Source organism: Ovis aries, chromosome 2 (genome assembly GCF_016772045.2).
Source record: "Ovis aries strain OAR_USU_Benz2616 breed Rambouillet chromosome 2, ARS-UI_Ramb_v3.0, whole genome shotgun sequence".
NCBI lineage: Eukaryota > Metazoa > Chordata > Mammalia > Artiodactyla > Bovidae > Ovis > Ovis aries.
In genome coordinates, this window is record NC_056055.1 from 70,903,386 (window position 1) to 70,930,926 (window position 27,541).

Below are 27,541 nucleotides of genomic sequence, written 5' to 3' on the forward strand. Positions count from 1 at the left end.
GTTAGACATGAAGCTTTCTATTCACCCTTTCTGCTGCTGCTGCTGCTGCTGCTGCTGCTGCTGCTGCTGCTGCTGCTGCTAAGTCACTTCAGTCGTGTCTGACTCTGACCCCATAGACGGCAGCCCACCAGGCTCCCCTGTCCCTGGGATTCTCCAGGCAAGAACACTGGAGTGGGTTGCCATTTCCTTCTCCAATGCATGAAAGTGAAAAGGGAAAGTGAAGTTGCTCAGTCCTAATTAAATGTCCAGTTTATTCTTCATGACCAGGGTTCCCAGTGTATTACCTACACAACCATAAAACTCACCCCTTGTGGAACTGCCAATGGCCTCACATAACTAGGTATGACTAGGGTAGCAAGGTAGACTAAAGAGTAACCTCTACTGCCCTTATCTTGGATTATGAATTTCCTTTAACAAAACATGATGGTACCGATCTACTGCTCATCACTGAGATGTATTTTCCAGTGAGAGTAAGTTATTTATGCTTACTCAGCCATACCCATGACTACTCAATCTTCCCCAGGAAACAATCTGCCCCTGATGAAAGTTTCACCCTGTAACCACAGGAGAGAATCAAGAATGACAATAAAACTAGGGATTGAGTCCATGACTTGGTTTCATTAACTCTATGAACTAGATAGCTGCCCATCTGTTGGAAAGGGTACAGATTAGGGTGAGTCAGTTGCAAAGAATAATTCCAGCAACTTTTATTTTTATGAATGACTAGAGGCTATTTATTGGTAAATTATTAAGAATATTATTAAGAGTTGCTAAATGTGTTATTAATAAACTAAACTTAGTATACTGCCAGAATTCACTATGGATTTATTCTACATTCAGCTAAGATGGCTTTGTGCCAGGCAACCCTGGCCAATATTCAAAAACTCCCACCAGGGATGCTCCATAAAGAAATAAAATCCCTGTACACTTTTAGAAAGGATATTTCAGGAAGACACACCACTGTAGATTTGAGCTGGTCAGGTTTTTAATTATTGTTAATTTTCCTCTTTAACTATAAATGCTCTTAGTTTAGTATCTTCATTACAAATTTAGTTTGTCGTGGGTGGTTTGGCTAATAACATCTACCGTTTGAAAGTGTTTTCAGTCCAGGACCTACGCTGGAATCTTTACATCTCATATATTGCTCTTAAGACCCCTTTGAGACAGATAATAGTACTGTACTCATTTTACAAATATTAAACTAAAGCACGGAGAGGCTAAATATATTGCATGGCATCACAGAGCTGGAAACCACAGAGACAGAATTTGAACTCAAGGATTTCTACTCTAGATTGGGGGAGGTCAGAAAACTTTTTCAGGAAAGGGCCAGATGGTAAGTATCTTAGGGTTCATAGGTCATATGGTCTCTTCTCATCCGTGCTACTATAGCTCCAAAGCAGCCAGAGACACTATGTAAACAAATGGGCATGGCTGTGTTCCAATAAAACTTTATGTATAATAACAGGCAGCATGCAGAATTTGGCCTATGGGCCATAGTTTCTTTGTTTCCTTTAGATCTCTCACTGTTAACTGCTATACCATTACCATATGCTTTCTTGGCTTCCACTGAAGTACACATGAGTTCAGGAGACTAAAATATTCTAATAGCCATACTGAGACACGCAGTTCAGTTCAGTCTCTCAGTCGTGTCCGACTCTTTGCGACCCCATGAATTGCAGCACGCCAGGCCTCCCTGTCCATCACCAACTCCCAGAGTTCACCCAAACTCATGTCCATCAAGCCGGTGATGTCATCCAGCCATCTCATCCTCTATTGTCCCCTTCTCCTCCTGCCCCCAATTTCTGCCAGCCTCAGAGTCTTTTCCATCATTGGAAAGAGTCAACTCTTGAGTCAACTCTTTGTACGAGGTGGCCAAAGTATTGGAGTTTCAGCTTTAGCACCAATCCTTCCAAAGAAATCCCAGGGCTGATCTCCTTGAGAATGGACTGGTTGGATCTCCTCACAGTCCAAGGGACTCTCAAGAGTCTTCTCCAACACCACAGTTCAAAAGCATCAATTCTTCGGGGTTCAGCTTTCTTCACAGTCCAACTCTCACATTCATACATGATCACTGGAAAAACCATAGCCTGGACTAAATGGACCTTTGTTGGCAAAGTAATCTCTGCTTTTGAATATGCTATCTAGGTTGCACAAAGGCATTACAATTCAAATATTAATCATTTATGCCTTTATTAATAAAGATATAAAATATGTGTTTCTACATTCATTGGAGATAGAACATTTTTTGTTTTTTCTTGAACTGCACATGTGATCAAGATGAGCATAATAAGACTATTTGATTAAGTCCACAGTCTAGGTTGTAATGGTGATGTAAAAATCTATACATAAGCTTATCATTCAGTTTTAAAGTAAACTTATGATCCACATATTTTGGAGCCAATGGCTTTATATAAAGGTGGAACACATGAAGTAGAGAGGCCAAAGGATCTTCTGAGCTCCCTAGAATGGCTACAATCCAAAAGTGTTTGAGAGTCATCACTCTAAAGAACTGAGCAAGGGAAGCTTCTGAGACTCAACTATGTGGGAGGAGATCCCAAATGGTTACCATGAGGAATGAGGGCATTTTATTACAGTCAGCACCAGTTTAACTCAATGGTTCCTATTTTGAATTGTGCCCCCTACTCCTGCCCCAAATCCCTACACTCCAATGTGACTACATCTGGAAACAGAGCCTCTACTGAAGTAATCAAAGTTAAATAAAGTCATAGGGTAGGGCCCTCGTCTGGTAGGCCTGAGGTCCTTATAAGAAGAGTCATCAGAGTTTGTGTTCTCTTCATGTGGCAGAGAAAAGGCCACACACAACAAGAAGACAGCCATCTGTAAGTGAGGAAAGGGCTCTCATTAGAAACCAATCCTGCTGGCACCTTGAGCATGGCCTTTGAGCCTCCAGAACTCTGAGAAAAGAAGTGTTCACTGTTTAAGCCACCTGGTCTGTGGTTTTCATTATAGTGGCCCCAGCAGACTAACAAAGTTCCTAATTTATAATGTAAAAAAATTACACTAATTTCCACAAAGTATTAATTGGCTGAACACTCACTATCTGTTGACTGAGATTATATATAAATACATATATCAGTTCAGTTCACTTCAGTCACTCAGTCGTGTCTGACTCTTTGTGACCCCATGAACTGCAGCGTTCTAGGCTTCCCTGTCCACCACCAACTCCCGGAGTTCACTCAAACTCATGTCCATTGAGTCGGTGATGCCATCCAACCATCTCATCCTCTGTCATCCACTTCTCCTCCATCCTTCAATCTTTCCCAGCATCAGGGTCTTTTCCAATAAGTCAGTTCTTCACATCAGGTGGCCAAAGGATTGGAGTTTCAGCTTCAGCATCAGTCCTGCCAATGAATATTCAGCACTGATTTCCTTTAGGTCGGACTGGTTAAATCTCCTTGCAGTCCAAGGGACTCTCAAGAGTCTACTCCAACACCACAGTTCAAAAGCACCAATCCCTCAGCACTCAGCTGTCTTTATGGTCCAACTCTCACATCCATACCTGACTACTGGAAAAACCATAGCTTTGACTAGACGGACCTTTGTTGGCAAAGTAATGTCTCTGCTTTTTAATATGTTGTCTAGCTCTTGGTCATAACTTTTCTTCCAAGGAGCAAGCGTCTTTCAATTTCATGGCTGCGGTCACAATCTGCAGTGATTTTTTGAACTCCCCAAAATAAAATCTGTCACTGTTTCCATTGTTTCTCCACCTGCCATGATCTTAGTTTTCTGAATGTTGGGTATTAAGCCAACTTTTTCAGTCTCCTCTTTCAATTTCATCAAGAGATGCTTTAGTTCTTTGCACACAAATAATTTGATGCTACTAGTAACAAGCACTACTGAACTCATCATATCAGTATATAAAAGGCTTTGGAGAAAAAGTTGTATACACATTTAGGAGATATTCTTTTAGTCAGGCTACAGATAATGTTCAAAACTGACATGTTTTCACAGTCAACTCCCTACAATAGTAACTCAGTGTTGGTGGAGTAGTAACATTGACCTCCTGGCATCTTTGTTCTTTTGGGTAGGAATCATCTATTCCCAGACCCTTTTAATTAAGTTTGAGAAACATTGCTTACAAACTCTTCCTTTGGAAAATTTATTATGACTCATACAAAAGGCCTTGAAATTCTGCATCAAAGAAACCAGATAAAAAAAAATTTAAGTCTGGCTAAATTTGCACTACCCTTGGCTCCGATTCTCTCTCTCTCTCAGCTGCCTCCTGACTGAGGCCATGGCACACACAGAATGACGTGTCAGTTACAGTCTGAGAAAATGGCCTAATTGCAGGGCTCCCAAGAGAAGGTCAGATTTTAGGACACGGAACAACCATAACAGCTATGGGGTTGAAAGCTGACCTGTTGCTATGTAACTTAAACCATCAGTGTTATTTGCCCAAGATTAGAAATTCAATGAGAAGCAACAACATCTCCATCTTACAACTCTTTCTCTACCCCTTGTGGCATTTACCATTATAACACCTTAATCAATATTGTGAAACAGAAGAAGGGTCTAGACCAAGGGTTTCCAAACCTGATTCATCATCAGTATTACCTAAGGAGCTTCTAAAACTATGGGTACTCAACCCCATCCTTTTCTCATTTGCCTTTTGGTTCTTTTCTTTTCTCAGTTATTTGTAAGATCTCCTCAGACAACCATTTTGCCTTGTTGCATTTCTTTTTCTTGGGGATGGTATTGGTCACCATTTCCAGTACAATGTTACAAAGAAGAGAAAAGAAAAGATAAACCCATCTGAATGCATAGTTCCAAAGAACAGCAAGGACAGATAGGAAAACATTTTTAACTGAACAATGCAAAGAAATAGAGGAAAACAGTAGAATGGGAAAGACTTGAGATCTCTTCAAGAAAACTGGAGATACCAAGGGAATACTTCAGGCAAAGATGGGCACAATAAAGGACAGAAACAGTAAGGACCTAACAGAAGCAGAAGATATTAAGAAGAGGTGGCAAGAATACACAGAATAACCAAACAAAAAAAGATCTAATGACCCAGATAACCCTGATGGTGTGGTCACTCATCTAGAGCCAGACATTCTGGAGTGTGAAGTCAAGTGGAAAAGTGCTGCACTCAGTATGCCAGCAAATTTGGAAAACTCAGCAGTGGCCACAGGACTGGAAGAGGTCAGTTTTCATCCCAATCCCAAAGAAGAGCAGTGCTAAAGAATGTTCAAACTACTGCACAATTGCACTCATTTCACATGCTAGCAAGGCAATGCTCAAAGTTCTAAAAGCTAGGCTTCAACAGTATGTGAACCCAGAACTGCCAGACATACAAGTTGGATTTACAAAAGGAGAGGAAGCAGAGATCAAATTGCCAGCATCTGTGGGATCATAGAAAAAGCAAGGGAATTCCAGAAAAACATTTACTTCTGCTTCATGGACTATGCTAAAGCTTTTAACTGTGTGGATCACAACAAAGTGTGGAAAATTCTGAAATAGATGGGACTATCAGACCACCTTACCTGCCTCCTGAGAAACCTATATGCATATCAACAGTTAGAAGGGGACACGACAACAGACTGGTTCAAAACTGGGAAGGAAGTATGTCAAGGCTGTATATTGTCACCTGCTTATTTAACTTATAATAATTTATCACTTCACATGATACATCATGTGAAATGCCAGGCTGGATGAAGCACAAGCTGGAATCAAGATTGCCGGGAGAAATATCAATAACCTCAGATATGCAGGTGACACCACCCTAATAGCAGAAAGCAAAGAGGAACTAACGAGGCTCTTGATGAAGGTGAAAGAGGAGTGTGAAAAAGTGATTCGGGAGAATGGCATTGAAACATGTATATCATATATGAAACGAATCGCCAGTCCAGGTTTGATGCATGATACTGGATGCTTGGGGCTGGTGCACTGGGACAACCCAGAGGGACACGACGGGGAAGGAGGAGGGAGGGGGTTCAGGATGGGGAACACGTGTATACCTTTGGCGGATTCATGTTGATGTATGGCAAAACCAATACAATATTGTAAAGTAATTAACCGCAAAAAAAAAAAAAAAAAAAAGACTAGTAAAGAGATTGAATCAGTAGTCAGAAGCCTCTCAAAAAGTAAAGCCCAGAAACAGGTGGTTCACTGGAGAATTCTGCCAAATATTGAAAGAAGAATTTACAACAATCCTTCTCAAACTCTTCAGAAAAAATAGAAAAGGAGGAAATACTTCCAAACTCATTATATGAGGTCACAATTACTCTGGTATCAAAGTCAATGATACAACAAGGAAAAAAAAAAAAGCTACAACTATGCTTTAAAATATGAAAAATAATCAATGTAATACACCACACAAATGGAATGAAAGATAAAAATCTCATGGTCATCCCAATTGATTAAAATAATGTACTTGACAAAATTTAATACCCTTTTGTGATAAAAGAAAAAAAAAATGTTCACCAAACTAGGTACAGAGGAAATTCTTTCAACATAATAAAGTCCATATGTGAAAAGTCCACACCTTACATCATACTCAGTGGTTGAAGATGAAATGTTTTCCTCTAAGATCAGGAAAAGGGCAAGCAAGTCTGCACTAAAGATTCCGTCCCCCCCAAAAAATCTGTTAAAACTAATAAATGAATAAAGCAAAATGCAGTAAACAAACAAACAAAAAGAAAAAGTGGCTTAAAACTCAACATTCAAAAAACTATGATCATGGCATCTTGTCCCATCTCTTCATGGCAAATAGATGGGGGAACGATTGAAACAGTGACAGGCTTTATTTTCTTGGGCTCCAAAATCACTGCAGACCATGACTGCAGCCATGAAACTCAAAAGTACTTGCTCCTTGGAAGAAAAGCTATGACAAATCTAGACAGCATATTAAAAAGCAGAGACATCACTTTGCCCAAAAACGTCCATCTAGTCAAAGCAATGGTTTTTCCAATAGTCAGGTATGGGTGTGAGAGTTGAACCATAAAGAAGGCTGAGTGCCAAAGAACTGATGCTTTCAAACTGTGGTGCCGGAGAAGACTCTTGAGAGTCTCTTGGACAAGAAGGAAATCAAACCAGTCAATCCTAAAGGAATTCAACCCTGAATATTCACTGGAAGAAGTAATGCTAAAGCTGAAGCTCCAATACTTTAGGCACCTGATGTGAACAGCTGACTCAATGGGAAAGACTGGGGGTAGGAGGAGAGGTGGTGACAGAGAATGAGATGGTTGGATGGCATCATCAACTTAATGAACATGAATCTGAGCAAACTCTGGGAGATAGTGAAGGATAGGGAAGCCTGGCATGTTGCAGTCCATGGGGTCACAGAGTCAGACACACCTAAGTGCCTGAACAACAACAGCCCCATCTTGATCATCTCTGAGGGATAGGGATAGAAGACATGAAATTTCACTACGCTCACCCTGGCAATTCTGCTTCAGCTGTCTTCGTACCATTCCTCAGATTCGCATCTGAGAGCTACATTAATGAATATAACCAATAGCCCCAGTTGACGGCCACACACATCCTTGCTTTGCCCTATAACTCTGCAACACACTGCCACTTTGAGCTGGCCTAAATCACTTGACCAACAGGATTTTCACAAACTTGATGCAAACAAGTGTTTTTAGCAACCTGATGCATGGATAACTGTATGCTTGCACGTTTCTTCTCTTCAACTCTGTCACCACAATGAATATCCTAGGCTAGCCTGCTGGAAGGATAGGAGGGGCCTGTGGAATAAAGCTGAGTCATTCCAGCCAAGGCTAGGCTAGGCCAGCCATCACCCTCTACTCATCAGCGCAGATGCATAAGGAAGTCCAGCTAAGATCAATCATGAGCAGCCCAGGTCAGCAAAATCATCCAGTGAGCTATACACATGGGGGAAATAATAAATGGCTATTAGATTAAGCCACTAAGGACTGGAGTGGTATGTTCCACAACCTGTCCTTGATACACAATGGTGGTGCAGAATAATCGGAGGCCAGAGCATCTAAATTAAAGGCTGGGCACTAATAGTGCCAGAGAATCTTGCAGAACTTTTCCATGAATATTCTGTAGGATGTTGCTAAAAAGAAGAAAGGGGGTTTTCCAAGGTCAGGTTTCTGAGAAATGCTAAGTTACATTTAGCTGGTTTCCTTCCTGAAGAATTTTAAAGCCTTTCAAATGAGTCATGACAAATCTTTCAAAGGAAGAGCTTTTAAGAAATGTTTCCCAAACTTCCTTGACCACAGACCTTTCCCTACACCCCCATCCCCAAGCTGAGCATCACACAAAATGAATATCCCATATAAAGCACACTTCGGATATGATATAAGACGAATTGGTCTTTGTCTTGTTTCAGTGTTGTTTCAGAAGGTAGAACTGCACTTAAGGCACAACAGCTACATGGAGCAGGATGGGGACTAAATAAATTCAAGAAAGGGCTCGAACAGTGACAGTGATCCTGTTATGCCCAAGTCGCGAAATCTCCCAATGACCACCAGGGAGCCGATATCCAATATTTTTATTACCAAGCTCGAGCTGGGGCTCCCACCGATACCGACACAGCAGCTATAGGGAGGAGCCCTGAGCTCTGGGTTACATTGCTTATATAGGGTATTATCGCACGAAAATTTCAAAAAACGGGAGTCTCCAGGTCTGATTGGTCATCTTCTGGTGAAGGGTTAGGTGTTGAGTTCTGATTGGTTCTCCTTTCCCGGGCTTGACTCGAATTTCCCCAGCCTGGCCAAGGGTTCTGATTGGTTCGCAGGTGGTGGGGTGAGGTCAGGGGATTTCCAAAGGCTCTTTTCCCGGAACCTTACAAAATGGAGTAGCTTTGATTCTTCATTCCCCCTTCTCTAGGATCCAGGACAGACCCAATCATGGGTCTGAGGTCAGCTCTATATTGTCTCCTGCTAAGGGGACCGTTGGTAGGGCCGCATATTGGGATCTGAGTACCATGAGCTGCACTGTGTTGATGCAGTTTTTAATGAAGGCCACTAGTTAGTTTAGTAAGCATGGCCTGAGGGTGAGTAGCAGTAACAAGATAACCAGGGGCCCCACCAAGGAGGATATGAGAGTTGTGAACCAGGGGGATGAGTTGAACCAGGATTTAAACCAATTTTGAGACATTTCTTTTTTTTTTTTTTTTTTTTGACTCAGCCCTTTTCTTATCTTGGCCAGTGACTCCTTGACTACCCCTGAGTGATTTACATAAAAACAACATTCTTCCCCTAACGCAGCACATAGGCCCTCTGAGAGACTTCATACTCAAGATACTTTTTGGGAATTGGGGCAGAGGTCTCTTTCTTCTGTAACTTCTTCCTGCTGTGCATGGGTGTAGGCCTGCCTAATAGAGCAGAAGTCTCTCTCTACCTGATCTAAGTTGGGGTTTTCCACATCTGAAACCAGCTTCTACCCTTGTAGTAACAGCAATTTAGTTGGCCCCTCTCAGAGATGAAATAGACAAGGGCCAAACAGGAGACCTAACAGGATGGTCATCTCTGGTCCCCAGAAACAGAAGGCAACATTTGGGGTGAGGGTTGCAGGCTTTGTGACCCCTTCTGATGGGTTGGTGAGGCAACAGAGCTGTGCTCCAGGAATCTTGTGTTCAGTCTGAAGTTACCATCTTCCACCTGAATGGGGGCTCAAAGACATTGTTATGCATATTTCTTTGAGTAGGAACCGGGATTCTGTCTGGAGGCTGTACCAACCTTTGATTGTTTCTGTTTTTGTAGACCCTCCCTTCCCTGATTAGCAATTGTTTGAATCCATGCTTTGCAATTCAGCGAAGGCCAAGGAAGTTAAACAAAGTCTATATCCTACAGATAAGAAATAGAGAACACAGAACAGATCTGCACTCCAGAGCCCTACAGAGTCTCGCTCAGTTTTAATTTTAGGGAACTAGGCAACTATGACTGTGATAACTTCCTGTCAAAATGGGGCATAGGACTGCCCCAGCTTGGAGTATAGACACTGAATTGGAAGTATCTCTGAGTTCCAAGTTTTAGATCTGAGTCTTGTATGATTAAAATCTTAATCTCATTTCTTTTTAGAAGAATAGGTCTGAAACCCAGTCTGGACCTGGCACTTCAGGGAAACTTGTAGCCATGTAGCCAGTTGCCTAGTTTTATAAAAAGTAAGGTTACTAGCTTCCAGCAGACATTGTTTTGAAAATGGTGGCATCCAAGCCTGACACGACTCAGAAAACTCAAGGGTTTAGCAATACAAGGTCTAATCTGAAAGTACACCCATAGCATCACCTAGTTATTTCGCAGGATATCTGAACCATAGCTACCCTATTTTGACTTTTAATTGTAAACTTTTCCTTAATAGCCAAAGCAGATTTCACTGTTAATGACGTCATTGTTTCTCTAGGTATGAGAAGATGTAAGAATTGGGACTCATAAAATCTTTTCCTGAAAAGATCTAACTATCTGAAGGCCTGTTCTGCCAGTTTTTCCCAGAGCACAGAGTGCCTCATTCCTGATTTTCACCCTGAACTCCTTTTTCAGGGGCGTTAAAAGTCAGCAGTTGCAGCGGCTATGGTTTAATCTTTGTAGATGCAGATGGCGAGTGTCAGTCTTCAGTTGGCAGAGCCCCTTTTTGCTCATGAACTTGATCATGATTATGAGGGGGGCAGTTCATGACCATTTTATCCCATGGTGCTGAGAGTGTCCATTCTCAGGTAAACAGGCCACTCAATGTGCTGTTACTGGACTAGGCCGTAAAACAGTATCTAAAATTTTCTGGACCACCTGTCTTACTAGCTTTTTGGTCCAGGAAAATATTTCCTCTTGTTGCTTCTTGCCATATCTAGAGTTACACTGTTACCATCATTGATCTCATACGGGACTATATATTATTCTATTAGAGGCCTCACACACATACAGTGTAAGAAACAGCAATTTTGTAAAACAGGTGAAGTACAAATAACATAGCCAGCAGTATTAGTAAAGTCACAAGTAAGACTTATGTTAAGAACTTCCATTAGACGTAGCCCAGTATATCTTCAGGTTATCTGACTTCAGGTTATCTGCCCTGTAGAGTCTTTATCTTCCAGGGAAATTATATATTGGCACCATCTATAAGGAACATAGCCCAGTTTTCTAGTGTCACTAGACTGATTATCTTTAGTATGATTTAATTTTTTAAGTAAATTTTCTCAGGGCCAACCAGTTAGAGTCTGGTAATGGAGAAATTTACCAAGGTAACCCAGAACTAGACACAGGTTATTGGCCACAAACCCAACAATTGGATTGATTTTGAAACTAGCATAGGATCAGGCCTATGACAGAAAAGCATTTGACTTATATGCAAAGGTCTAAGAAGTCAAGAAAACATCGAATCAGGTCCAGCATCTTGGGGAAGCTGTCTCCCTCTGATGTCGTCGTGTTCTCATCCTGGTGTAGTGTAGTTTCTCCTGATTTAAAAAAAAAAAAGGCCTTCCATCCATGTTGGAGACGACAGTCCCTAAAATTATGTCTTTTTCCAGTCCTGGTTGCAGGTCATGAGGCATCTGATCTTCATCCAAAGATAGATTACTGAGATAAGCTTCAGAAACAAACTTAGGGTGTTCTTCAAGAATTCAATTAAATTTTACATTAACATTACATAACAGCAAAGAACTATCTAAGAGATGAGTCTTACTAGATGCAGACCTCCATGAACAAACTGGTATTTAACATTTCGAAATATCTTTTTTTTCCTTAGTTACCCTTATTTTTATTAAATATAATCAAATTAAGGCTAGTTTGCTTGCAAAATAGGTCTGTTCTCACTGATTTTGGTCTGATTCCTATAACCATAATTGATTATAGGCTTTTTATTTTGCTGAAACATTTATAGAGTCTCAGATTGAACTTTTAAAATAAAACAGGGCTGGGAAACTCACACCAACGGCTTATCACAGATTTTGCATAACAAATCTAGGTGAATTTTTCCCTTTTTAAGATCTCAAAAATTTCTTGAGATTTTTGTATCCATTAGAAAACCTTCCTAACTCATTTGATAAACTTACTGGAAACCTAAGAACTTTTACTTTTTGGAGGAGTCAGATAGAAAATATAATTGTTTTGTTTATAACGTTTAATTTTACCAAAGTATAGTCATAATTAGTTTGAGAGGAAGATTTCCGCTACTCCCTGAAAACATAAGATTCAACCCCATAATTTTTCAGATAGAAACCATAAAAGTTATAAGCATTTCACTGGTTCATTTAGTCCTTTTGCTAACTTTTGTGAAGTCATCAGGTTTTCCATTAAAATACCAGGACATATCAGAATGTTAAAAACTCCATATAATTTTTAGGATATCTGTATTAGTAACTTTACCCTACATTATAATATGAGCAGATTTATTACTCATTTGATAATCTTTTTTTAATGTAATTTAACCAACCAAATAAACACAGTTTAATATCTCTCTTTGGGATGCTTCAGGGGCCCTCTGAAGCATCCCAAAGTTAGCTAGAAGCCAAAAGTGCTTCATAGAATGATTTAGGAAGTTTTGTCAACAAATATCAGAAAGGTTTCGAGCACTCAGCCAGATGGGACTATAGGTCACTGTGAAACAATAGCTATTCACTCAGCCAAAGTAACAATATGGGATTTCAGAAGCAAATACAGAACCGTTTAAGAAGCAAATGAACTTAAATCTATTGTCAAATGCAGTTCAACATCTAAAGAAAGTGTGCCCTTTTAACAGAGAGAAAAGCCAAATTCAAGTTTTTGCGCCAGCTTATTTTTAGTCATTAACAGTCCCAAATTTCTTTAGCTTCTTTGTAAGAGGAAACTAATGTTCAGTAGTAAATGTTTCAAAATTTTACTCAATTTGGAAATGAGCTAGCTAGTCAGTGAACTTCCATCACTTAGTTTAGCACAACCCAATTCAAGTTACCCCAATTTGGACAGACTATTTCAGACAGACATTCCTAAAGCATAATTATTCTTAATAGAGTTTATCTAAATGCTCATATCTCATTTACATTTTTTAGAAGGTTTTTTTACTTGAGGTAATTTTCTTGTTGACAAACTTGTAACAGATATAATATTTAACTCATATTAAAACTAGGTACAATGAAAATATTTTACTTAACGTTAAGTACTCTAAGACATGTTTATATTAAATAGGTCAACAAACAAACATTAATATCAGGTATTCAACACTGAATATTTCCCAGTTCACATAAACCTGGAATTTATTGTTTAATTTAGAACTACTTGGTTTGTAAGCACTTACCTTTTTTAAGCCAAATAAATAGAGATCATATACAAAAATATTACCAAGACATATTTAGACAGACACAGTGTAAGACCTAGCTCTAAGACTTTTTTTATTTTTCTCAGTGTCAGGAGTTAGAGATGGTCTAGATAAGTGTTCCTGAGAGCCCTGGTCTCAAGGCACAGGGAAAGAAAATCAAGTTTTAACAAAATGGCGGCAGGTCTAAACCACGGGGTTGCCAGACAAAGCAAAATTTCCTTTTCCAGGGGATCTTCTCGACCAGGGATGAACCCAGGTCTCCCAATTGCAGGCAGACGCTTTAACCTCGGCTCCACCAGAGAAGCCATTAAATACAAAAATACAGTCTCTCAGAAAACCTCCTATAGAGACACAGAACTTCAGATCCAAGTACTAACATCAAAGATTTCAAGGAAGGAAAGGAAGCCAGGTTGAAAAAGAAGGGAGAGGAGGCGGGGGCGGGCGGTGGGGGGGGGGGGGGGGGGGGGGGGCCTTACAGACGTCTCCTGCCACCTACAGATACCCAGGCGTTCCGGGACTTTTCCCTGGGCCTCCAGAGAAGGGAGGATTGGAACTCGGCCCTACCAGAAATCAGAACCAGAATTCGAGTTCTCTGCCAAGAGGAGGTGATCAGTCTCCAATCCTCAGCTCAGGCTGAGGGCCCTTCGACCAGATTCCTGCGTCCAGGACCGGGGGACTAGAAAAACAGGGAAGGATAGGAAGGGTTAAGGAGAGGAGACAGAGAGGGAAGGCGAGAGAGATCAATAAAGTCTCTTGTTCCTTACCAGTCGGGGCACTCTGGCCAGTTGTCCGCGTCAGGAGGAGACCAGGGACAAAAGGGTCCCAGTTGGGCCGCTGGGTCTGGTCCATTGGCAGGTAAGCTGGCCCCTGAGTACCCCGAGTGGTCAGGATGTCAGTCTCGGCGAAGAAGAGTCCCTGCCAGAGTCACCATTTGTTGCAGGAAGAGGGACCCCTTCCAGGGCCCAAAACTGGGCTCTTCTCTAACACTCGGAAATGAATTGTCCGAGGAGACACTTGTGCTGACAAAGGGAACTTGGTCAGGGTGTCTGATCCGTGGTCAGAAGATGATATTTCGGACTCGGTGTAAAGTTCCCAAGTCAGAGGTGCCTTCTGAGGGCCAGCCTACATGGAAGGTCGGCCATTCTGCGCTGCAAAAAGTGATTAATTTATTCCTTTTAATTTCTACACTGAGGTCATGAGCGCACATCTTGACCTCCTTAAAATTATCAGCAACCAAGGATAGAGGTGTGGGGCTAGAATGGTGTTGCCCCATCATTCCTGGATCAGTCAGATGTTGGTAAGTTAACACAGACAATACGAACAGCCACACAAACAGAAAGAGAGACAGGAGAAATACACCTCCGGGAGTCCGGAGGTAAAACCGAACGACGACGGCCTCCGGCCGTTCAGCGGGAGCGACCTGCTATCCTCTACAGAGAACAGGGGCACTCTGTCCCCCCACGCCGGGGTCGGGGACGTCTCCCAACGACCCCCACCGGTGACTCTCTGGCACGTCCGCCTGAGTCATATACCGGTCTCAGATACCAGGTCCTACCAGGAGTGAAAAGAAAGACAGAAAAAAGCTTACCGGCTGCAGATGACTCTCCGGATTGGTCTTCCCGTGGAGCCAGTGGGAGATCCCGGACGAGCCCCCAAATGTTATGCCCAAGTCGCGAAATCTCCCAATGACCACCAGGGAGCCGATATCCGATGCAAAAGCAAGAGAGTTTTTATTACCAAGCTCGAGCCGGGGCTCCCACCGATACCGACGCAGCAGCTATAGGGGTTACGTTGCTTATATAGGGTATTATCGCACGAAAATTTCAAAAAACGGGAGTCTCCGGGTCTGATTGGTCACCTTCTGGTGAAGGGTTAGGTGTTGAGTTCTGATTGGTTCTCCTTTCCCGGGCTTGACTCGAATTTCCCCGGGCTGGCCAAGGGTTCTGATTGGTTCACAGGTGATGGGGTGAAGTCAGGGGATTTCCAAAGGCTCTTTTCCCAGAACCTTACAAAATGGAGTAGCTTTGATTCTTCAATCCAAAGATGGACTTGCCTGCCTTGTGAAACAGTGGCTCAAAACTGAAAGCATTCAAAGAGAAACAAATGAAGTTCAGTAAATTTTTGTGATTACTAGTTACCTTAAGGTTCTAATTCAGTAACACGCTCAAAAATTCAGATTACTTCTATCAGTTAAAAGTAGTAAGATAGTCACTTTTATGTGTCAACTTGATCAAACACTGGCCTAGGTGTTACTGAGAAGATATTTTGCAGATGTGGTTAACATTCATAATAAGCAATATTTAAATAAGCAGATTACTCTCCATCCTGTGGGTGGGTCCACTTAATCAGTGGAGGGCCTTAAGAGCAAAGACTGAAACTTCCTATAAAAGAGAAATTCTACTTAAGACTGTAACATAAAAACGGTGCCTGAGTTTACAGCCTGCTGGTCTGCCTCGTGGATTTGTGAGCCCCATAATCATACAAGCCAGTTCCTTAGAATCAGTCAGTTGATCAATCTCTTTTCTCTCTCTTCTATCTTCTCTTCTCTCTCTCTCTCTCTCCCTGTACTTCTGTTTCTCTGGAGAACTCAGACTAAATACAGTCAGATATCAAACATCATTTATATTTTATCACAATCCTAGATTAGAGTCAGCCTCTAAAACTTCTACCCTGACTGCTTCCTAGTACCTGCCCTGGGCAAATCAAAGTGTTCGGTTTCCCAGATTTCTTATTCGGTTCCTGTGAGGACTCTTCTGGATAGTCAGCTGAGAACTAGAGCTCATAATTGCATTACAGTGATAGCCAGGAGGTGACATTTCTAATATTCCCTTTTTAAGGGGGGCAGATTTTATGAGTCACCTTGGGTGGTATAGTCATTTCACAGCTGTGTAATGTTTGTGAGGAACTGACAGTCCCTCATGAGCCACAGGGACCCAACTTGGCAGGGCCCCAGCACCTATTTATGGCCTGAAATACAGGGGAGGAAGTCACCGGAGGTGGTTCTCTCTTCTGGAATTGAGTCAGACAGATGATAACACTCCAGGTCAGAGTTAACACCAAGTCTGATTTACTGCATCTCATCTTGACTTCCTGGGAGCCTAACCGAACTACTACAAATCCTGAGCTGATATCTAAGACTTATCTATTTAGAAAAAGAAAGAAGAGAACCAGAGATCAATTTTTTAAAAAAGAGGATTTTAAAATAGGAGGAATCAGTAAGGAAAAGACTAAGTGTAGGGACCAACCACCCTGCAAGGTTAGGCGCCAGGTTCAAATATTCATCAGAAGACTTGCCATACTGTAGCACTGGCCATAACTACTCCTTGGGACAGATCCTCTTGCCCATCCATCCTGTATTTCCCGCGCCTAGTTCAATGCCTGGTACATAGCAGGAACTTAAAACAGACTCACTGAGTGAATGAGCTAGTAAAGACATAAAGCACTTCACATCCACAGAGCTAGAGAATCCAGCCAGGATTATTTCCCATTCCATGAATGCTCTTAGAAGCCTGGCATGATCCTGCACCTGATACTATGTCTTTCTAAGCTTGCCCTAGTACATACATGCAGTTTTTGAGTTCTTACATTCTCTAGGGCTGGAGTCCTTTTAATTGGTGCATTGTGTTATTTATCTGGGGCTGGCATAACAAAGGACCACAGACCAGATAACTTCACCAACAGAGATGCATTTGCTCACAGTTTTAGAGGCTAAGTCTGAGATCAAGGTATTGATAGGGCTGATTTCTTCTGAGGCCTCTCCCTTAGGCTTACAAGAGAAATGGCTGTCTTCTCTCTTTGTCTTCACGTGGTTTTTCCTCTCTGCCTGTCTGCATCCTAATCGTCTCTTCTTATAAGAATACCAGTCTTAATGATTTAGGGCCGAACCCAATGACCAAATTTAATTACTTTAAAGGCCCTATCTCCAAATATAGTCACATTCTGAGGCACTAGGGGTTAGGCATATGAATTTGAGTGGTGAAGGGACATGCAAATACAGGCTTAGCTCAGAGATCTTGCGGGTTTGGTTCCAGACCACAGCTATAAAGCGTATATCCCAACAAAGTGAGTCACATGATATTTTTTGGTTTCCCAGTGCATATAAAAGTTATGTTGATACTAAACTATATTCAGGGTGCAATAATAGCATTATGTCTAAAAATGTAAAGTACACACCTTAATTTAAAAACACTTTATTGCTAAAAAATGCTAACCATCATATGAGCCTTCAGGGAGCCCTAATCTTTTTGCTAGTGGGGGGTCTTGCTTCCATGCTGATGGTTGCTCACTGATCAGAGTGGTGGTTGCAAAAATTTGCTGTGATGGTGCCAATTTCTCAAAGTAGGACAGCAATGAAGTTTGCCTCATTGATTGACTTGTCTTTTTATGAATGGTTTCTCTGTGGCATGGAAGACTGATAGCATTTTACACACAGTAGAACTTCTTTCACAATTGGAGACAATCTTCTCAAGACTTGCCACTGCTTAATCAACTATGGTTATGCACTATTCTAAAATCCTTTGTTATCATTACAACATCTTCACAGCATCTTCACCAGGAGTAGATTCCGTTTCAAGCAACTACTTTTTCGTTCATCCTTAAGAAGCAGCTCTTCATCCATTAAAGTTTTACTATGCTTGCGTGCACTGCTTCAGTCCTGTCCGACTCCTTTGCAACCCAATGGACTGTAGCCCTCCAGGCTCCCCCATCCATGAGATTTCCCAGGCAAGAATACTGGAGTGGGGTACTGTTTCTTTCATTGGATCTTTCAGACCCAGGGATCGAACCTGCACCTCTTACATCTCCTGCACTGGCAAATGGGTTCTTTACCACTAGCGCCATCTGGGAAGCCCCAAAGTTTTACTGTGAGTTTGCAGCACTATGAGATTGCAGCAATTCAGCCACATCTTCAGGCTCCACTTTGAGTTCTCTTGTTGTTTTCCACACTATCTGCAGCTACTTCCTCCATTAAAGTCTAGAACTTCTCCAAGTCATCCATGAAGGTTCAAATCAAGTCTCAAACTCCTGTTAATTCTGATATTTTGACTTCTTCCCATAAATCATAAGAAGAAGGCAATGGCACCCCACTCCAGTACTCTTGCCTGGAAAATCCCATGGACAGAGGAGCCTGGTGGGCTGCCATCTATGGGGTCACACAAAGTCGGACACAACTGAAGCGACTTAGCAGCAGCAGCAGCATGAATCATAAATGTGTATAATGGCATCTAGAATGGTGAATCTTTTCCAGAAGATTTTCAATTGACTTTGTCCAGATCCACCAAAGGGATAAGTATTTATGGCAGTCATAGCCTCATGAAATACTGTATTTCTTAAATAAGAAGACTTGAAAATCTAAATGACTCCTTGTTTATTGGGCAGAAGGAATGTCTCAACAAGCATGAAGACAACACTAATCTCATTGTATATCTCCACTGGATCTCTTGGGTGAGCAGCTGTGCTATAACGAGCAGTAATATTTTGAAAGGAATAATTTGTTGTAAGTAGTAGGTCTCAAAAGTAGGCTTAAACCATGTTGTAAACAGATGTGCTACCAAGTTTTGTTGTTCCATTTACAGGGCAAAGGCACAGTAGATTCAGCATAATTTTTAAGGGTGATAGGATTTTTTGAATGATAAATGAGCACTGGCTTCAACTTCAAGGCACCAGCTGCATTAGCCCCTAACAAGAGGGTCAGTCTGTCCTTGAAACTTTGAAGCCAGGAATTGACTCTCCTCTCTAGCTATGAAAGTCCTAGGTGGCATCTCCTTCCAATGTAAGGCTGTTTCATCTAGAAAATCTGTTGTTTATTGTAGCTACCTTTGTGAATTATCTTAGTTAGATCTTCTCGATAACTTCTGCAGCTTCTACATCAGTACTTGCTGCTTTGCCTGGCACTTTAATGTTATGGAGATGACTCCTTTCCTTAAACTTTATGAACCGACTTCTGCCAGCTTCAAACTTTTCTTCCACCACTTCCTCACCTGAATCAGCCTTCATAGAAGAGAGTTGGGTCCTTGCTGCAAATTAGGTTCTGGCTTAAGGGAATGTTGTGGCTGGTTTGATCTATCCAGATCACTGAAATTGCCTCCATTCCAGCAATATGGCCGTTTCACCTTTTTAAGCATTTCTGTCTTCACTGGAATAGCACTTTCAATTTCTCCCAACAACTTTTCCTCTCCATTCACAACTTGGCTAACTGCTTGGCATAAGAGGTCTAGCCTCTAACCTGTCTCAGCTTTCCACATGCTTTTCTCACTAAGTTTAATCATCTTTAGCATTTGATTTAAAGTGGGAGATGTGAAGCTATTCCTTAACACTTATAGGCCATTGTAAGGTTATTAATTGACCTAGTTTCAATACTGTGGAGTCTCAGGGACTAGGGAGGTCCAAGGAGAGAGAGAGATGGGGGAACACTGGTCAGTGGTATAGTCAGAACACTCACAACGTTTATGAATTTCATTCCCTGTCTTGTACGAACATGGTTCATGGTACAACATTGTGACACGAAAGATCACTGAACATAACAAACATAACGCTAATGAAACAGTTTGAAATATTGCAAGAATTACCAAAAAGTGACACAGAGACGTGAAGTGAACAAATGTTTAAAAAAATGTTTCTGACAAACTTAATCATCACAGGGTTGCCATGAAATCTTCAACTTGTAAAAATATCTACAAAGTGCAAAAGCAAGGTATACCTGTATATATGTGTACACACATACACAAACACACGATATATACGTTATATATATATGTAAACATTTTCATAGCTTTAGGGTCAGGAAGAGAGGCTCTTTCCATCCATTCTACCTCAGTATCTTCTCTCTCACTGCATCAAGCCCTCATTAAGCATGAAGGGAGATGAACTGCAAGGTATATTGTCTGTGTCTTTCCTCTAATTGCTCATTAAATCACTTTCAGATTAATCAATTTCTTTTTCATTGATCTCAATTTTTCATGTCTCCTTTAATAATTCTTGAAATCTGACAGAAATAGGAACTTCATATGAGTCTCATAGTGACCCACAGTGAAGTCACTAGATCCTTCCTGAGGACTGGCCTTTCGTCTGTGTATCACAGCATATAACACATTACCTGGCTAATAATAGGTGTTCTAAAAATATATGGTTAAAATGATGTATGTAGGAAAAAAGATTTCTTGCTAGGTTCCTGTTTTCAAGTTCCAGAGTCACATTTGCCCCCTAAGAGATATTCCCACATGCTGACTCATGCTGAATCCATTGTACCTTACTTTTTTAAAAACATACTTATGTAAAGTCATTTATTTCCTGGAGTTTCAGCAGGCTTGTGTTTGCAGCTGTTTAAAGTAAAACAGGGGCTAGAAGACTTTAGGATTTATTTACAAAAAAACAAAAACCAAATGGCATCAACTTATGAGATAGTATGATCCATTCAGAGATGAACCCCACTGATTCACAGACTGGCAACCAGCCATGGAGCACACGACTCCCAACTGCTGGGGCAGTTTGGTCAATAGGCACACACCTGTCAGGTCAGTCTGGCTCCTGACCTTGCCTTTGCCCTGGTTTAAAAGGCAGCATCAAGAGGCAACCATGGGCACTTGGTTATTTCTAGAGTCCTCCTTGTCTAACACATATCAATCTCTAGACATTCATATGACAGGGAAGAAATCCATCAATCAGTAGACCTTACCGTTGAAAATCTTGGAAACATCACTTCTAACCTTCTGTATCTTGGGCCTGTAGCTGGTTATTTGACTCTGATCCTTGAATGAATGATTCTGATCTGGTTAACTTCCTTCTTCTGTCTTCAAGTCTGCATATACTCTAGTTCCTGTTACGGCTATCTATTGGGAAAAGGATGAGTTTATCTGTTGTGGTAAGGATGAGGAAATGAATAATAACTTCTACAACATAGTGACCAGTCATCAAGTTTATGACCTGTCAATTCAAAACAGAATACCAAGAAAACAGAAAATAAAATCCACATCCTCTATGTTGAGGTTGAGGAGTCCTGATTGATAGATATATGGATGGGCCACAATTTAGCTTCTTGAGAAATTTCATTATCAGTTGTAAAATCAGTTATAACCTAATGATTCTAGGCTGCCGCTGAAAACCAGTAGCCAAGTCTTGAAAGGCCACCTTCCAGCACTCACTGACACCGCCCTGTAACTTCCAGGACATCACTAGATGGGGTTTGACACTGAATTCCATATCATGAGGACCAAAATTCAAAACTCAGCTCTGTAATCAATACATGTATATGTATGGCTGAGTCCTTTGCAGTTCACCTAATAGGTCAGCTAGTATTAATTAATCATTAATAATTAATTATTAATCAGCTATACCCCAATACAATATAAAAAGTTCAAAAGAAAGAAAACACTCAGCTCTGCAGTATCTACATTCTCTAAACAAGTTACTACGCCTGCCTTTCCAGTTTATTTACAAAATCAGAATACAGGCACCTAGCCCCTAAAAGAAGTGCCGTGAGGATTCAATAAGATAAGGAATCATTCTGTCAATTAGCCAACAAATATTTACTGAAGGCACTGTAGTGGCTAGACACTGCTCTAGGAACTAGGGGTCAGCTGTGAACCAGCCCTAGTGTGGCATATCTTTTAGTGGAGAGAACTGGACGAAAAAAATCACAGAGCAAATAAATGAGCAGGGCAAGGAGAGACAAGGAGTAATACAGTATAGAATAAAAGGTTCTCATTTGAAAGAGGACATATGCCCAGCCCTCAGAATGAAGCGAGAGACAGAGACACGCACACACTCGGGGAAAGAACAGGCCTCCCTCCAACCCCTCTCCCCAAGGATACAGCAAGAGCAGAGGGCCTGAGGCAGGACTGTGCTTGACATATTGAAGGGGGCATCTGAAGGCTAGCATAGGTGAAACGGGCGAGCAAGGACAAAATGGTAGAAGATGAGGTCAAGAAGGTTGCCTTGTACCAGGTAGAGCCTTGTACCCAGTGAATCAACATTTGGATTGTATTCTCTCATAGGAAGCAGCTGGATGATCTGAGCAGAAGAATGATATGAGTCTACCTGTGTTCTAAAGGACCACTGTGGCTGCTGTGTTAAAAAAGCCCAATAGACAAGGCTGGAAGAAGGGAGACTGGTTAGGAGACCATGGAAGTGTCTAGGTGAATAAGAGTCAAGGCTCGGGCTAGACTGACAGCAGTGCAAGCAAGAGAAGTAATATCGGGGTGTATTTTTTGGTGGACCTACTAGGCTTTGCTAACAGATTGGATGTGGATAGCAGATAAAGCGCTAGGTTGCTGTTGTCGTTTATTCGCTCAGTCACGTCCAGCTCTTTGTGACCTCATGGACTATAGCCTGCCAGGCTCCTCTGTCCATAGGATCTTCCAGGCAAGAAACCTGGAGTGGGTTGCTATTTCTTTCTCCAGATTAGATGTGGACAGCAGATAAAGCACCCGGTATATAGTGTTATTCAGAACCTTTTGATCTGGGGGGCTACAGTGGAGGCATCCTCAAAACACAGATCTAGAAGGGTAAGACTACATCCAAGCATCAGCTCTACAATCAGGACATAAAGGCTCAAAACTGAGATCTGCAGTGTCACTTTAACAAGACAGCCCAGTACTACTGCCAGCAAGATAAGACCAGACCTCAAAGGTTTTAATATAGCTAAAGAAGGGATATATCAGCCAAATGGGGGTTTTATACATGAAAACATACATAAAAAGGGAATTACAGAGGCAGAAGCTGACTGTACCTTTCCAAACACCATCCAGAGTATGGGAAGCCTTGCCAAGTGATGTCAGTTATTATGGTCCCATTGGCAAGGCCACCTCTATTGCAGGGATTGATACAGGGAACTGCAGCCAACGGACTTCGAGTATCCTCAGCTTTTGGCAAGATACGTCTCATTGCGGAGATGGATGCTGATTGCTTGGTAAGTACGGCAGGCAGTAAAAAGGGAAACCTGGCTATCACAGTCACAATAGAGTCCAGAAAATGACCATTAACAGGATAGAAGGCTCTAAGACAAAGGCAGACAAGTCAGAAAATCACTGTTCCTTGGCCCAGGTGAAGAATTGTGGTCAAACATAAAGTTCTCTCTTGTATGGAACCCCCAATCTCTATTACCACCTTTAAATTAAAGGGCAGTAATATTTGCCATGCGTAGACATGCTTGGATAAAAAAGCACCATGATAAATTTTTTCAACCTTGGTGCTAAGTAGTGAAGAACTTGATGGATTATTTTCAACAGCTAAAATATCAGCACTAAATTTTGTTAGCTCTTGCATAATTCAGTTTAAAAGAAAATTGTTCTTTGGAAATGGTATCCTACTGATTGACCCTAAAAAGTACTTATTGTTTATTGCTGCATGAGATTTATCAGGTTTTGGAAACCCTACCATTCCATGGAAATGGATATTTCACAGGATTGATTACAACCCACAGACCCACCAATATTTTAAGTATGTTGACAAAAAAACAACTCTAAAATAGATTACAGTCTGTTCAGTGCCCTCTTAAATAGAGGACATTGAAAATATTTCATCCTTTTCTTAATGAACCAGATTCATTACTATGAACATGAGCAATCATGAAGGCCTCAGAAACCACTGACCTCCAAAGAGTAACATGTTCTTAAACTAAATGGTCCCTCTGAAAAATGAACTATTACAATAGTTTTTCTTTGGCCCCTCTCTATCAAAGAATTACTTTGTGTTTTGGCTACTGCCAGTATGTCTGACTTTTCCAGAAAGCTATGCACTGAATTTTATCCCCCTAAAATTGTTATGCTGAAATCCTAACACTCAGTGTGATGGCATCTGAACATGGGGCCTTTGGAAGGATAATAGGTTTAGATGAGGTCATAAGGATGGGCCCTTCATAATGGGATTAGTGTCCTTATAAGAAAATACTTCACTCAGTCGTGTCCAACTCTCTGCAACCCCATGGACTATAACCTGCTAGGCTCCTGGGGAATTCTTCAGGCAAGAATTCTCCAGACAAGAATACAAGAGTGGGTAGCTATTTCCTTCTCCAGGGGATCCTCCCAACCCAGGGATCGAACCTGGGTCCCTTGCATTGCAGGTGGATTCTTTCCTGTCTGATCCACCAGAGAAGCCCCATAAGAAAACACACCAGAGACTTTACTTTCTCTCTCTCCTCGCATGCACGCTCTGAGAAAAGGCCAATGAAAAGCTAACTCTCTGCAAGCCAGTAAGAGGGCTAGGAACCAAACTGGACTGTACCTTGATCTTTTTCTTCCAAGCTTCCAGAATTGAGAGGAATAAATGTCTTGCTTAGGTCACCCCATCTATTGTATTTTGTTATGGCAGCTCAAACTGACTAAAACACAATACAACCACATTTCCACTTCTGAGTCACTACTTCTAATCTGGACTTCCTTGGTGTTGCAGTGGCAAAGAACCCACCTGCCAGTGCAGGAGATGCAGGTTCCACCTTTGGGTCGGGAAGATCCCCTGAAGAAGGAAATGGAAACCCACTCCAGTATTCTTGCTTTGGAAATCCCATGTGCAGAGGAGCCTGGCAGCCTACAGTCCCTAGGATCACAAAAGAGTCAAACGTGACAAAGCAACAAAACAATAACAACAACACTTCTGATCTACTATGAACCACTTGACCAAAGTTTGCTTAAAGCAAAAGTTTGAATGTTATCTATGGAGGCTATTTCATTTGTTTTGACTGCTCAACTGTCTTCATCATCTACTCTCAAATTCCAAGTTAAATTTTGGCATTCCAAAGTTCAGTGTTTACATTTCTTTTCTAGGCTAATAGCTGAAAACTGGTTAATAAAGTTAAAAATCTGTACTGATAGTAATTTATTATTTTTTTAAGGAAGGGGGAAAATGTTTAATTGTCTCAAATCTGAGTTAAGGAAAGACTCTCAAAGCCCCTCTAAGTTCAGAGACATGTTCTCTTTGAGAAATCATGATGATATTCTTTCTGACTTTTAGCATTTTTGGTGTGAATGGATGAAAGATTTGGCAAGGGTGGGAGTGAGATGGAGAAGCAAATAGAAACTGTATATGTAGAATTTATATTGTCTTTAGGGATATAGTTAAGATGATATTTTTAGACATTTGGGAGTTTGGGAGAATTGAGGGTAAGGGAGGACTATTGCCAATGAAACTTCTGGAATAATAAAAGTAATTAGTATGCAGTTCACATCAAACATATTATTACTGTGGTTGGGTGACAAGGTAAGCATAAACTGCAAAAGACTATTATTCTGAGAGTAAATAATGTAATTTCTGACCAATTTTAGCATTTGTTCTAGGTAGGGAAAGCTACTAGTTTGCAGTAGGAGTTGGGACTCCCTTGAGTTGGTTTTTTCTGTTTTTTAGTAATTTAATAATGAGTGGTGAAGATGCTTAACAGAATGGGGACAAGGAATACTTGATGAGGAACCTTCTTAGGAGATAAGATTTTAAGATTATCAGTTGCTAACAAGGCCCTGAAGAAGAAAAAAATGTACTTTGCAAGTAATGACTTGTTATTTCATGTACATTTTATGCCGTGTATATATTATGATGACTCCTGGATATAAAAGAGGAAAGGAAATAGAGCTTAGTTATAAAGTAAATAAAGAAGAACATTGACTTATTTCAACTTCCACCTTGGATGCAGAGCCAGGTGCATCAAGTGGGTACTATGTACAATGAATGTAAATATTTTCTAAGCCAGAGGCTAGGACTTTAGGAGTGGCAATTGAAAAATTAAAAATGAAAAAGCAAGAAAGAAAATTATGTGATTCTCCCTTGCCTGTGTTATAAGCACAGGGCCCTGTGTGGAAGTGCCATTAAGTGCCTACTATCCTCCAGCAAATTTTCTAACTTGGCCAAGCACAGTAGCTTGGACGCAATGGGGCAGCTTAAATGTCTGTGCAAGAAAGAGCTACATTTGTAAGTTTCCTAAGCAGTGTCATCTAAATTATTATAGCAGTCTCCTGTGAGATTTCATTACTCTTAATAATTTGTAGATAAGGAAGGCAGAACTCAAGAAGTTAAATGCTTTCCCAAGATCAAATCGTCAAGCAGGATCAAAGATGGGTCCCCAACTTAGATCTGACTCCAAATTCAAAGCTCTTTTCCCTGACTACACAGCAACCATATAAACCAAACAAGAGGCATGTGCATCCCCCAGCACTGGGCTTGACCACAGCCTGGCAACACAATAAAAATTAGCTCCAGAGTAACAATCCACATCCAAAGAACTGGTTTCACACTACACCGTTTAGCTCCCAGCTTATTTCCAATGCCTCAATCCACCCAAAATTACAATGACATTCTGGTTTAGAAAGAGCATTTCATCACGCACCCATCATGAACCCTTATTCACTGGAAAACTACGTAGCATTTACTCAAAAGTTCTTCGACTGTCATTCATCCCTCAGTTTTCAATCAGAATGACAGAGCTTGTTTGCAGTGAATGACACGGTAATTTTCAGTGAAGCTCAAGTTTACGAACTTGAAGTTACAGCAAATGTGTAAAGTGAGATTGAAAACACCATCGCATCAGCTTTTCAGAGTTTAAAGATTCTTCAAAGCATAAAGAAGAATCACCAAGCTCCTCATAAGTGTCATTAGTTTAAATGGAAAATAATTTCAAATGCTACTTTTCCATGGATATTTTGAACAAGAATTTTGTTTCCCAGAGATTTCTTATTTCAGCTCCACCTGGAGAATTTTTCTATCCTATCCTACCACACAATCTGACTTACCTCCATGAAAGATTCCAGGGGTCTCACTCTTCCTTGAGTCGCTTTGGCCTTGTGTAAATCATCAAGGTTGGCTCTTAATCCATGTTCATCTGTCATTTCTTCACATGTACGTCATTGTTCCCTCTCTTTTGTTCCTTCCCTGAGGATAAGGACTGCACATTACATATTTCATACTGTAACAAAACCCTACAGACAGATAAAGTAACAGCACTAGGTCTTAAAAGTAGCAGGTATTACTATATGGAATTTAGAGGTAAATTTAGTGGTATCACTGATTACACAGTGGAAGAAGGGTTGAAAAGCCAAAAAACTGTAAGGCAGCCCACAAGTCAGCACCAGCTGGAAGTCCTATCACTGTTGGGGCCAGGGGGAGGGGGTGGGAGGGGGAGAGGCGGGGGAGGTGCAAACGATGGGAGGAGGTGTTACCACAGCCCAGAAGCCAGAGCGTTTCAGTAAGAGCTGGAACCATGCAGGAGACCCAGCTACTGCCAGAGACACCGAAGGAAGCAAAAGGAGGGGTAAGAAAACTCTGACTTCTCTGTCTTACTCTCACCCCCCAATTTCCTACCGTGCCTTCTTTGAGTGTACCTACTTAGGGGCCAAAGAGTAAAAGA

The 27,541-nt window shown here is 41.2% G+C and overlaps 1 protein-coding gene and 1 long non-coding RNA gene across 4 annotated transcripts in view; one reads left to right on the forward strand and one right to left on the reverse strand.

Moving 5' to 3' along the window:
• LOC105607964 (uncharacterized) overlaps positions 1-27,541 on the reverse strand; it is a 185,836-nt gene that overhangs the window by 114,288 nt on the left and 44,007 nt on the right. For all 3 annotated transcript variants that reach the window (XR_009599232.1, XR_009599231.1, XR_009599233.1), the window contains exons 3-6: positions 26,928-27,066; positions 24,619-24,747; positions 20,891-21,044; positions 13,983-15,297 (exon numbers count right to left, since the gene is read on the reverse strand). This is a non-coding gene — a long non-coding RNA (uncharacterized LOC105607964). The remainder of the gene's footprint in view (positions 1-13,982; positions 15,298-20,890; positions 21,045-24,618; positions 24,748-26,927; positions 27,067-27,541) is intronic.
• LOC121818642 (WAS/WASL-interacting protein family member 3-like) overlaps positions 27,362-27,541 on the forward strand; it is a 44,637-nt gene continuing 44,457 nt past the window's right edge. Inside the window, exon 1 of the mRNA XM_060409408.1 lies at positions 27,362-27,445. The gene's annotated coding sequence lies outside the window, so the exon portion shown is untranslated. The remainder of the gene's footprint in view (positions 27,446-27,541) is intronic.